Genomic DNA, 11509 nt, shown 5'->3' with positions numbered 1-11509 from the left:
CTTCCTCTTGGCTGGCTAATTCCTATTCATCCATCAAAACTAGGCTTACAGGTCACCTCTTTCATGACTTCTCCAAATTTGATGAGAACATGTCTGTGAGTACATAGTTTCCTAATATATCTCTATCATCAGATCATGAATCATCAGATTGTGTAAGCTCCTTCAGGGCAGGCTGATACTCCTAGTGTCTAGCAACAGCGCCCACTTTGTGTCTATTACACGCTCATTGAACAAATGAATGATTTCATACATTGTGACATTCTTCCCACACCACTGAGCCCTTTTACTCGTCATCATTCCTCCCAGACACAGTCTGACTGCTTGTATGACTGAGGGTTCAATGCAGGAAACAAAAAATCCCTCCAAGTAGTACAAGGATATGAAGACATAGGTGCTTACAAAATCAACTGGAAAGTCTAGAGGGGCCCACTCTGGGCTGAAACTCTAGCAATGAGCTCCAGAACATGATAAAAGTGCTCTGCCAGGGAAGGTGCTACCTCTGCCATAGTCAGAGAGGGTGGGGCACCTAGAGGTCTCCACTGATGATGGGGCTTGAGAACAAGTGGTTGCCAGCTGTGATCCAAGGATCTGGAATCTATGATCAGGACACTGCCGCTGCTACAATCTGATGCAACCACCTCTCAATATTTGCAAAGCTTGAGACATCATTGGATTACTGCAGTAGAAATAGATCACATCTCTACGGGCTTGCTTGCCTGGAGAAATAGCCCAAGCAGCAGCGTGACGGCCTTTGTCTCACTTCTGCCTTCTAAATCTCACCCGCGTACATCTGACTGGCTACAGGGTATTCTGAGAAATATAATCCTTATCTTTTCAGCCTCTGCAGTATAGGAAAGCACACTAGAAGGAAAATACATGCTGGGAATGTGGGAATATATGCTGAATGCTGATAAACCATATCCACTACTCTGCTTGTGGGAAAATCCGCCCAATGTCTTAATCACCCACAACTGGGTCTCTTCCTCCTCCCCCACCCCCCTTGCCCAGGGCCCCCCCTGGTGACTGTCTCTGGCCCTGTCTCTTCAGTCTTCTCCTTTAGGCTACAGTTTGCCCTTTTCTGTTACCTGAGTGAGGCAAAATTTCTTAGTTATCCTTAGCACAATCCTTAAAAAGACAAATGGATATACTGGACTTCATCAAAATTAAAAACTAATGCTCTTTGAAAGGCATTGTTAAGAGAACTAAAAATAAGCCACAAACTAGGAGAAACTATTGCAAATCACATATCTGACAAAGGACTTGTATCCAGAACATAGAAATAGCTCTCAAAAATCAATAATAAGAACGGGACTTCCCTGATGGTCCAGTGGTTAAGACTCTGCGCTCCCAATGCAGGGGCCCTGGGTTTGATCCGTGGTCGGGGAACTAAGATCCCACATACTGCATCTAGAGAAGCCCGTGGGCCGCAGCTAGAGAGCCCGCGAGCTGTAATGAAGACCCAGCACACCCAAAATAATTAATTAATTTTAAAAAAACAAAAATGTTTTTAAAAAATCAATAATAAGAAAACAAACAGCCCAATAAAAAAATTGGGCAAAAGATTTAGAGGATTGTTCAGCAAAGAAGATATATGGATGACAAATAAACACATGAAAAGATATTCAACATCATTAGTCATTAGGGAAATGCAAATAAAACCATAGTGAGAAACCACTATACATACACCTAAAATTCAAAAGTCTGATCTGAGTGTTGATGAGGATGTGGAGAAACTGGATTTCTCATACGCTGCTGGTGGGAGTGTAAAATGAATGGTACAACCACTTTGGAAACAATTTGGCAATTTTTAAAAAAATTAAACATATATCTACCATATGATTCAACCATTCTACTCCTAGATACTTACCCCAGGGAAGAAGAAACAGATGAGCACAGAAAGACTTGTACACAAATATTCTTGGCACCATATTTATAATGACAAAAAAAAACCCCACAAAAAAACTGGAAACAATCCCGGAATTCATCACCAGGTAAATGAATAAACAATTTATGGTAATCCATACAATGGGATACTTCTCAGGAATAAAAAGAAATGAACTATGGTACCACACAATGAATGAATCTCAAATTTATGCTGAGAAAAAAGAGGCCAAAGGAAAAAAGTATATATTGTATGATTCCACTTACATAAAATTCAAACTAATCTATAGTGATAGAAAGCAGATCAGTGGTTGCCTGGGGATAGGGGAGGGTGAAGGCAAGAGAGGTTACAAAGGGGCATGAGGAAGTTTGGGGGGGTAAGGATATGTTCATTATCTTGATTATAATGATGGTTTCATGTCAAAAACTCATGAAATTATACACTTTAAATGTGTGCAGTTTATTATATACCAATTATACCTAAATAAAGTTATTTAAGTATTAAAGCAGAGACATTTGGACTGGGGGGAAAAAACCCTATACTCCTTGTGTATATTCACTTACGTGATTTGTTGTTGTTTTTGCCACACCACGTGGCTTGCGGGATCTTAGTTCCCCGACCACAGATCAAACCACACCTGCCCAACCCACCCACCCCCCACCCCCCACCCCCTTCCCTCCAGCCCCAGCAGAGAAAGAGCGGAGTCCTAGCCACTGGACCGCCAGGGAACTCCCTCACTTCCCTCATTTATGTGATTGTTTGATGTCTGTCTTCCCCAGTAGAGTGAAAACTCCATAACGGCTGGGGCCGTGCCTATTTGCATCTCTAATGTTTAACATAGAATCTGGTGCATGTTAGGGATTTGACAGATATTTGTTGAAGAAAGAAAAGAGAGAGAGAACAGTTGAGAATAACTGCAAGTTTTAACCCTGAGTGAAAGAGAGAATGCGTTGTTGTTGATAGATGTGGAGGAATGAGGAGGAAAGGCAGAGATGATACAGTCTGAGAGGGTGAAGGGGAGCCAGGTAACGCTGTGCCAGCAAAGCCAAAGGAACACGGAGTTTCAGGGAGGAGAAGAATTAGGAAAAGGCCTTTGGATTTTTGGATTCAGCAGTTAGAAGGCATTGGCTTCCCCGAAGAAAGTGATTTCAGACAGAAACCAGGTTGTTTTTCCTTCCCCCAGTCTTCCCCAAACACAAAACACAAAACTTCCCTATACAGTAAAATATGCATTTGGTTCCCTCCATCTTCACAAGTTGCCATTTTAGTCCAAGCCCTCATTCTCTCTCACTTTTTCTGTTCCAATAGCTTAACTCCTTTCTTGGATGCCACTCTTGTTCTCTTTTGTTAGAATGTTGGTTTTAAAACACTAATCAGGTCATGTGCCTAGTTCTTCCACAGAATCTCCTTGTCATTTAGTTCCTCTCTTTACCCCAAGGATTGGCACCCAAATGTGTTCAAGCTGTGAAACTCTCAAGCTATGTCACATCATCAGCTGGAATCAAGAATGGAAACTAAGTAAGGGTATTAGTTATATATTTCTGCCTAACAAATAACCCCAAAACTTTGAGGCTTGAAACAAAAACAACCAAAGCAACGTTTATTATCCTACAGTTTCTGAGAGTCAGGAATCTGGGAGAGGCTTTGCTGAGTACTTCTGACTCAGGGTCTCTCATGAGGTTGCAATAAAGCTATCGACTGGAGCTCCAGTCATCTGAAGGCTTGAGTACCTTTTTTTTTTTGGCTGCGTTGGGTCTTCGTTGCTGCGCTCGGGCTTTCTCTAGTTGTGGAGAGCGAGGGCTACTCTTGGTTGTGGTGCACGGGTTTCTCATTGTGGTGGCTTCTCTTGTTGCGGAGCATGGGCTCTAGGTGCATGGGCCCAGTAGCTGTGGCTCGTGGGCTCTAGAGCGCAGGCTCAGTAGTTGTGGTGCACGGGCTTAGTTGCTCCGCAGCGTGTGGGATCTTCCCAGACCAGGGCTTGAACCCATGTCCCCTGCATTGGCAGGCATATTCTTAACCACTGCACCACCAGGGAAGTGGTGTATTTTATTTTTATTTTTTTCTTTTTTGGCTGCGCCGTGTGACTTGCAGGATCTTAGTTCCCCGACCCTCGCCCTCGGCAGTGAAAGCACAATTCTTAGCCACTGGACCACCAGGGAATTCCCTTGACTCCTTTTAAGATGCCTCACTCACATGGCTGTTGGCAGGATGCCTCAGTTCCTTGCTAGTTGTTGGCAAAAGACCTCAGTTCCTCACCACCTGGGCCTTTCCACAGGGCTGCTTGAGTGTCCTCCTGACATGGCAGCTGGTCATGAGTGATCAGAGAGAGAGCAGAGAGGAAGCTGCTGTGCTTTTTCTGACTTAGTCTTCCTAATCTTCATCACTTCCACTTTATAGGTAGTCCCCAACTTACCATTGTTAAACTTACAATTTTTCAACTTTATGATGGTGTGAAAGTGATACATACTCATTAGAAACTGTAGTTAGAATTTTCAATTTTAATCTTTTCCTAGGCTATTGATATGCAGTACCATACTCTTTCCTGATGCTGGGCAGAAGCAGGGAGCTGCAGCTCTCAGTCAGCCATGTGATCATGAGGATAAACAACTGATACACTTACAACCATTCTGTACCCATACAACTGTTATATTTTTCACTTTCAGTATGGCATTCAATAAATTACATGAGATATTCAAAATTTTATTATAAAATAGACCTTGTGTTAGATGATTTTGCCCAACTGTAGGCTAATAATATAAGTGTTCTGAGCACATTTAAGGTAAGCCAGGCTATGATGCTGGGTAGGTTAGATATATTAAGTGCATTTTCTACTTAAAATATTTTCAATTTTTGATGAGTTTATTGGGATATAGCCCCACTGTAAGTTGAGGAAGATCTATATTCTATTTATTAGAAGCAACTCATTAAGTCCAGCTTGTGCTTGAAGGGAGGAGAATTAAGCTCCACCTCTTGAAGGGAGAAGTGTCAAGGAACTTGTGGGCCTATTTTAAAACCATCACAGTAAGGCAAAGAAAAAAAGATATGTTAAAGCCTTAAGGAAGAAAAGATTTGTGTCATTAGTTGTGAATAGTGATTCAAGAAGTCAGTGCAGTAAGCAATGGTTATACAATTGTAGTGCCTTTCTACTGAAACCGAGTCCCCCTAAAACCGAGTTTCCCTATGGAGTTTATGATTAACCTCTCTATCCAAAACTTTATTCCCTTTCCAGTCCCCTCTGACCTCAATCCTGTACTAACTGAGTGCTAATCAGTCAGAGTCAGATGGCTAAAATTGCTGTTGTCAATAACAGCGTCAATGACTAAAATTGCTGTTGTAGATAATATCGCTACCGTACAAACTCAGATTGTTTCTCCAGGGCAAGATGAGCTAACAGACCCCCAAGCCATGGACCACCTGGCCAGAGACTCATAAACCAGAGATATCCTGGCTTCCAAAACTATGCTTAAGAAGAGTCACAGAACTGTCACAAGATGATGATTAATCCCAGCCTCTTTGCTCTTCCCCTTTAAAGAGCCCCTAACTCAGAGACCGAGTGGGAAAGGATCTGAGGCTTGTCTCCCATTCCCTTGCTTGGCACCCTGCAATAAATCCTTACTTTGCTGCAAACTCCCGCTGTCAGAGGTTGGCTTTCTGCTCCTTGGGCACATAAGCCCTTTGCTCTGTTTCACTACCTGCACTACATGTCAGAGGCAGGACCAGGGAAAGCAGATGAAGAGGTTGGCCAAGTGTTCGGGGCTTGGAAGTGGTGATTGGATAGAAGAGTGTAGACTTTAGCGTGCTGGGAGATACTAAAGTAATTGATCTGGAACTCAGACTGAAGCTCCACAGTAAAATGGAGAGAGCTAATTACTTCTAAGAATGAAGCATCTCTCATAGCTCTTTACAGAAACTAAATCTATTTGAGTTTCAGATTCCTCATCTGTAAAATGGAACTAATAATATCTGCATTACCTTCTCCACTGAGTTGTTATACAGATAAAGTGAAATGACAGATGGAAAATTACTCTGAAAAAAGTAAAGCATTCTTCTAATACTCTTGTTACTGTTAATCACTGCACTCTGAAAAGTTAAAAGGGACTGAGTTGATAGTAAAAAATCTTGCAAACTATATTTTTTAGTTTTTTTCTCCTGCCAGTCTTCAGTAATAATAGCCCACAATACTGTAATTGGAAAAAGAAAGCTCAATTTTCTTCACTCCTGTCCTTCAGATGTCAGTGGAAATGCAAATGAGATCTGGGAAGTGAAAAGGCTCCTCCTGAATCTTAAACAGAATGTTAAATACTCACACATTTATAGGTGATGATGTGGATTTTAATGTGTTTTTTTTCTGTTAGCTGCTTGTTCTCATAACCATAGAGCAGAACAAGGTCAGTGAGTTTGAGGGAGGGACTGGAGTTATAAAAGTAGACGAGGAAAGGTGTAAGATTCAGAAGACGTGACCTCAGGGAAGCCATGTTTATCGCCATTTGTTGGGGAACAACTCAGCCTCCCTACGGTTAAGTTGAGAGTAGGGCCCCCAGTCATTCCAAGTTGTCCTGCTTCTGCTCCTCTCCATCCTTGCCCTAGGCTGAGGAATCCAGCCTGCTTTTCACCTCCTCCCTAACTTCTGGGATGAAGAATCTGTTGCTGTCTTCCCACCTCCTCCCCACCATTTCTTAATCTCCCTTAGCCCTTAAAGTCAAGAACAGCTGCTATTTTATTTCAAAGATTTTATTTAAAAAAAAAAAGACAAAACTTTACAAAATTGCATTAACATGCAAATACATGCCAGTTTTACAGTGAGAGGCAGTATAGCTTAACGATTAAAAGTACGGGCTTCAATGAGGTACATATATACAGTGGAATATTACTCAGCTATAAAAAGGAATGAAATTGGGTCATTTGTAGAGACGTGGATGGATCTAGAGACTGTCATACAGAGTGAAGTAAGTCAGAAAGAGAAAAACAAATATCATATATTAACACATATATGTGGAATCCAGAAAAATGGTACAGATGAACCGGTTAGCAAGGCAGAAACAGAGACACAGATGTAGAGAACAAATGTATGGACACCAAGCGGGGAGAGTAGGGGGTGGGGGGGTGGTGGTGGTGGGATGAATTGGGAGATTGGGATTGACATGTATACACTAATATGTATAAAACAGATAACTAATAAGAACCTGCTGTATAATAAATAAACACATGGGAAAAAAAAATGATTGAGGGACTTCCCTGGTGGTCCAGTGGTTAAGATTCTGTGCTCCCAATGCAGGGGACCCAAGTTCAATCCCTGGTCAGGGAACTAGATCCCGTATGCCGTGACTAAGAGCCTGCATGCCACAACTAAAGATCCCGAGTGCCACAACTAAGACCCAGCACAGCCAAAAAAAAAAAAAGTATGGGCTTCAGAATGAGGTACCCAGAGCTCAAATTTGAGCTCTGTGACCTTGGGTGAACTGAGTCTTAGTTTCCTCATCTTAAATGTAATACTTGCTCCTGCCTTGCAGGGTGACTGCAAGGATTGAATTAGTTTATACATATAAAGCATCTTAAACACTGTCTAGCATACAAAAAGCAGCACACAATACATATTAACTAGTATTATTACAGAAAGCAAAGTAAAAACAAAAAAATTAACCTATAATTACACGTTTTGCTTCTGCTCACTAATAAAAACAGACAAACAATAACATTACAAATATGAGGAAGTTACAGGGTTTAAGAGATCTTCCTGAGGTCTTTTGCTTCTTGGTCATTATTTGCATATATGCTCTTTGAAATAATTGGAAACTCAACAGAATTTTCCTTCAAATTTATTTCTGTGGGAGGAGGTCACTTAGCTTTCTCTTCTCCTGCCATGTTCCCTGCCTAGCCCTCCATCCTACACCCCAATTCTGTCCCAGGTTTAGGGCTGCCAATCATCCCAATTTGCCTGTCCTACTTTTAGCACTGAAAGTCCTGCATCCTGGGAAACCTCTCAGACCCAGGTAAATGCTCCCTTAACTTTAGGTTGGACATATACACACTGAGGATCTTCAAGTGAGCTGGGTGATGGCCATTTCCCTGGGCCTCTGTCCTATATAGAAACAGTTTCCTTGAGCCATTTCCTAAGAATATTTCTATGCTTTCTAAAAGCCAAGTTCCAGGCTCTCCTGGGAGGTGCCTTTTATGTAATTGAGCTTGGCATTGGTGGGTAGAATGGGAACCAAAGGGTAGACAGTGATGTGGACAAATAAAGAAGCAAGGGGGAAAAAAACAAAGTCTAATTTAGGAATCTTGTCAGTTTAAATTTCACAATGTTGTGGGACTTCCCTGGTGGTGCAGTGGTTAAGTCGCCGTGCTCCCAGTGCAGGGAGCCCAGGTTCGATCCATGATAAGGGAACTAGATTCCACATGCATGCCACAATTAAGAGTTCGCATGCCACAACTAAGGAGCCCAACTGCCGCAACTAAGACCCGGTGCAACCAAATAAATATTTAAAAATTTTTTCACAACGTTGTAAAAGGATCTAAAGTACAGTGCCTATCAGATAGTAAGTACTCCAAACATGGCAGCTATGGCTGAGTGCCTTAAATCACATTTTAAGATGTTCCCCTTTATTTTTCCCTTATTTTCCCCTATCAAGCAGTTAGTTTGCTTTATGCTTATTGCCTTGGGGGAAAATATGGCAAGTAGGACAGGGTCGGTGTACAAATAACGCCTGCCAAGTGTTTCGCTCATTGGCAAAATACTCAAGGGCGTGGGCATAGTGTCTTGGCAAGATAAGAAAAGAGAAGGATCTTCATTTCACCAAACCAAGAAGAATTTCCCTCCCCTTGATTAGAGACAGGATGGAGGGGAGGTCTGTAGGGGCCTGAGAGCAGAGGGTGAAGCAGGCAGGGTTTTTAAAAACTATGTTTTATATGCAAACCTTGTCTGCTTCATCCATTCATATTCTATCTTGCTGAATTGGATTTCATTGACACAGACCCACTCAAAACAGATGCACTGCACATACACCTAAAACAAAAAGGATTTTTTAATATTTAAATTTTCATTTTCTTTCAATTTGAAAAGTTTGGGAGAAAAAAAAGCCCAGAAAAGCGCAGAGAATAAAAATAAATGCCCACATTCCTATTGGTTAGAATTAATGAATGTTAAGATTTCATAACTTTTTCTTCAGATAATTTCTCATAAAGATAGGATATTATAGGGCTTCCCTGGTGGCGCAGTGGTTAAGAATCTGCCTGCCAATGCAGGGGACACGGGTTCAAGCCCTGGCACGGGAAGATCGCACATGCCACAGAGCAACTAAGCCTGTGTGCCGCAACTACTGAGCCTGCGCTCTGGAGCCTGTGAGCCACAACTACTGAGCCTGCGTGCCACAACTACTGAGCCCATTTGCCTAGAGCCAGTGCTCTGCAACAAGAGAAGCCACCGCAATGAGAAGCCCACGCACTGCAACGAACAGTAGCCCCCAATCTCTGCAACTAGAGAAAGCCCGCGCGCAGCAATGAAGACCCAACGCAGCCAAAAATAAATAAATAAAATAACTAAATTTATTTTTTAAAAAGATAGGATATTATAAATATGTTGAAACTTCCTTTCCCTAATCTCATTCACCAAGCATTCTCCTCTGAGACCCCTATTGTCACGAATCTAATGTTTATACAGCCCATTTTTTTTTTAAACCTTTGCTATGTATGTATTTAAGCAATATATATTGTTGTTCTGGGTGTTATTTTACATTTAAGTCAATTGCACCATTTTGCGTGTAACATTATGTAATTTGTTTTCATTCACATTGTGTTCAAGAGGAGTCCATGTTGATATATATAAACGTACTACATTTGTTGTAGCAGCAGCACGGTTTTTCACTGTATTAATCTGTTTTTCAACCTTTATTTTGTAATTTCCCCCAAAGGGAAAATTTCACTAATTATGAGTTATTAAATGAATAACATTTAATTTTAATTTCTCCCAACAACAGAAATTAAATACTAAGGAATAAGATTTTTGTTGGATAGGATTGAACTTTGGAGGGTCACTACCACAAACCACGTCTAATTTTTGGCACCCATAAGAACCAATTTTCACCCCTTTCAGGGTGATATTGCCCCTGTTGAGAATGCATGGTATAAATATACTGTGTTTCTAATTTTTTTCTTTCAAGAAATGTTGCAATAAATACCCTTAGTTTTGTATCTTTATACATATGCCTTAAAATATATACTTAGAAGTTATGAGGTATGTTCATTTCAGCTTTGCTAGATCTTGTCAAATTGTTCTCCAAAATGTTTATGCTAGTTTTTCATTACACCAATAGCATATGATTTCCTGTTTTTCCACTTCTTCACCAATACTGGAGTTGTCAGACTTTTTGATTTTGTCAATCTTGTGTAAAATGGTATACCATTGTATCAGTCTGCATTTTTCTAGTTACTAGTGAGAATGAACATATACTTTCATGTGTTTATTGGCCATTTGGGTTTTCTCTTGGGTGAACTGCCTGTTTATACCCTTTGCCCATTTTTCTGTTGGTTTGGTCTTTTTTTTACTGATTTGCAGAAAGACCACATTTATCCACGCCACCCCAAACTTGGCATAAACCCACAATCATTTGATTAGGCTTGTGGAGTCTATGAGATAGGAATTTGGATAGGGCACAGCAGGGTATCAGCTGGGAAGACTTGGACTGCTAGAATCATCTGGAGGCTGGAATCATCTGAAGACTCCGTTGCTCACATGTGTAACATCTGGGCTAGGATGACTCAGACATTGGATTCAATTGCAACTGTTGGTGGGAGAACCTTTACATGGCCTCTTCAAATAGCTTAGACTCACAAGCTAGCAGCTGGGTTCTAAGAGAGTCTCCAGAGAGTATTCCAAGTAGAAGTGCTCCAAGAGAAACAGGCAGAAGCTGCACAGCATTTATGAGCTAGTCCTGGCAGTTATGCAGCACTACTTCTTCTGTAGTCTATTATGGGAAGCAGTCATAAGCTTGCCCAGATCCAAGGGAGAGGAAATAGACTTAATCTCTTGATAAGTGTCAAGCATTCAAGGCCATTTTAGAAAAACCACCCCAATTATGGCTCCAGATCCAGCAATTCCACTCCTAGGAATAGACCGAAGAGAAATTAAAACATGTTCACACAAAAACTTGTACATGAATGTTCACAGCAGCATTATTCATAATAGCCAAAAAGTGGAAACAACCCAAATGTCAATGGATGAATGGACAAACAAAATGTGGTATTGCCATACAATGAAATGTAATTCAGCCATGAAAAGGAATGAATTACTGATACATGCTACAACTTGAATGAACCTTGAATATATTATGCTAAGTTAAAGAAATTAGACACAAAAGTCCACATATTGTATGATTCTAATACATGGAATGTCCAGAATAGGCAAATTCATAGAGAAAGGGAGTTAATGGTTGCCAACACTGTGGAGAAAGGGGAATGGGGAGGACTGCTCACGGGTACAGGGTTTCTTTTGGGGGTAACAAAAATGTTTTAGAATTAGATAGTGGTGATGGTTGCGCAACCTTGTCAATATACTAAAAAAAAATACTGAATTGTACAAGCTCCAAAAGGAGGAATTTTATAGTATGTGAATTATATCTCATTTTTAAAATG

Source organism: Eubalaena glacialis, chromosome 11, assembly GCF_028564815.1.
Source record: "Eubalaena glacialis isolate mEubGla1 chromosome 11, mEubGla1.1.hap2.+ XY, whole genome shotgun sequence".
Lineage (NCBI taxonomy): Eukaryota > Metazoa > Chordata > Mammalia > Artiodactyla > Balaenidae > Eubalaena > Eubalaena glacialis.
Note: the sequence above shows the minus strand (reverse complement) of the source record.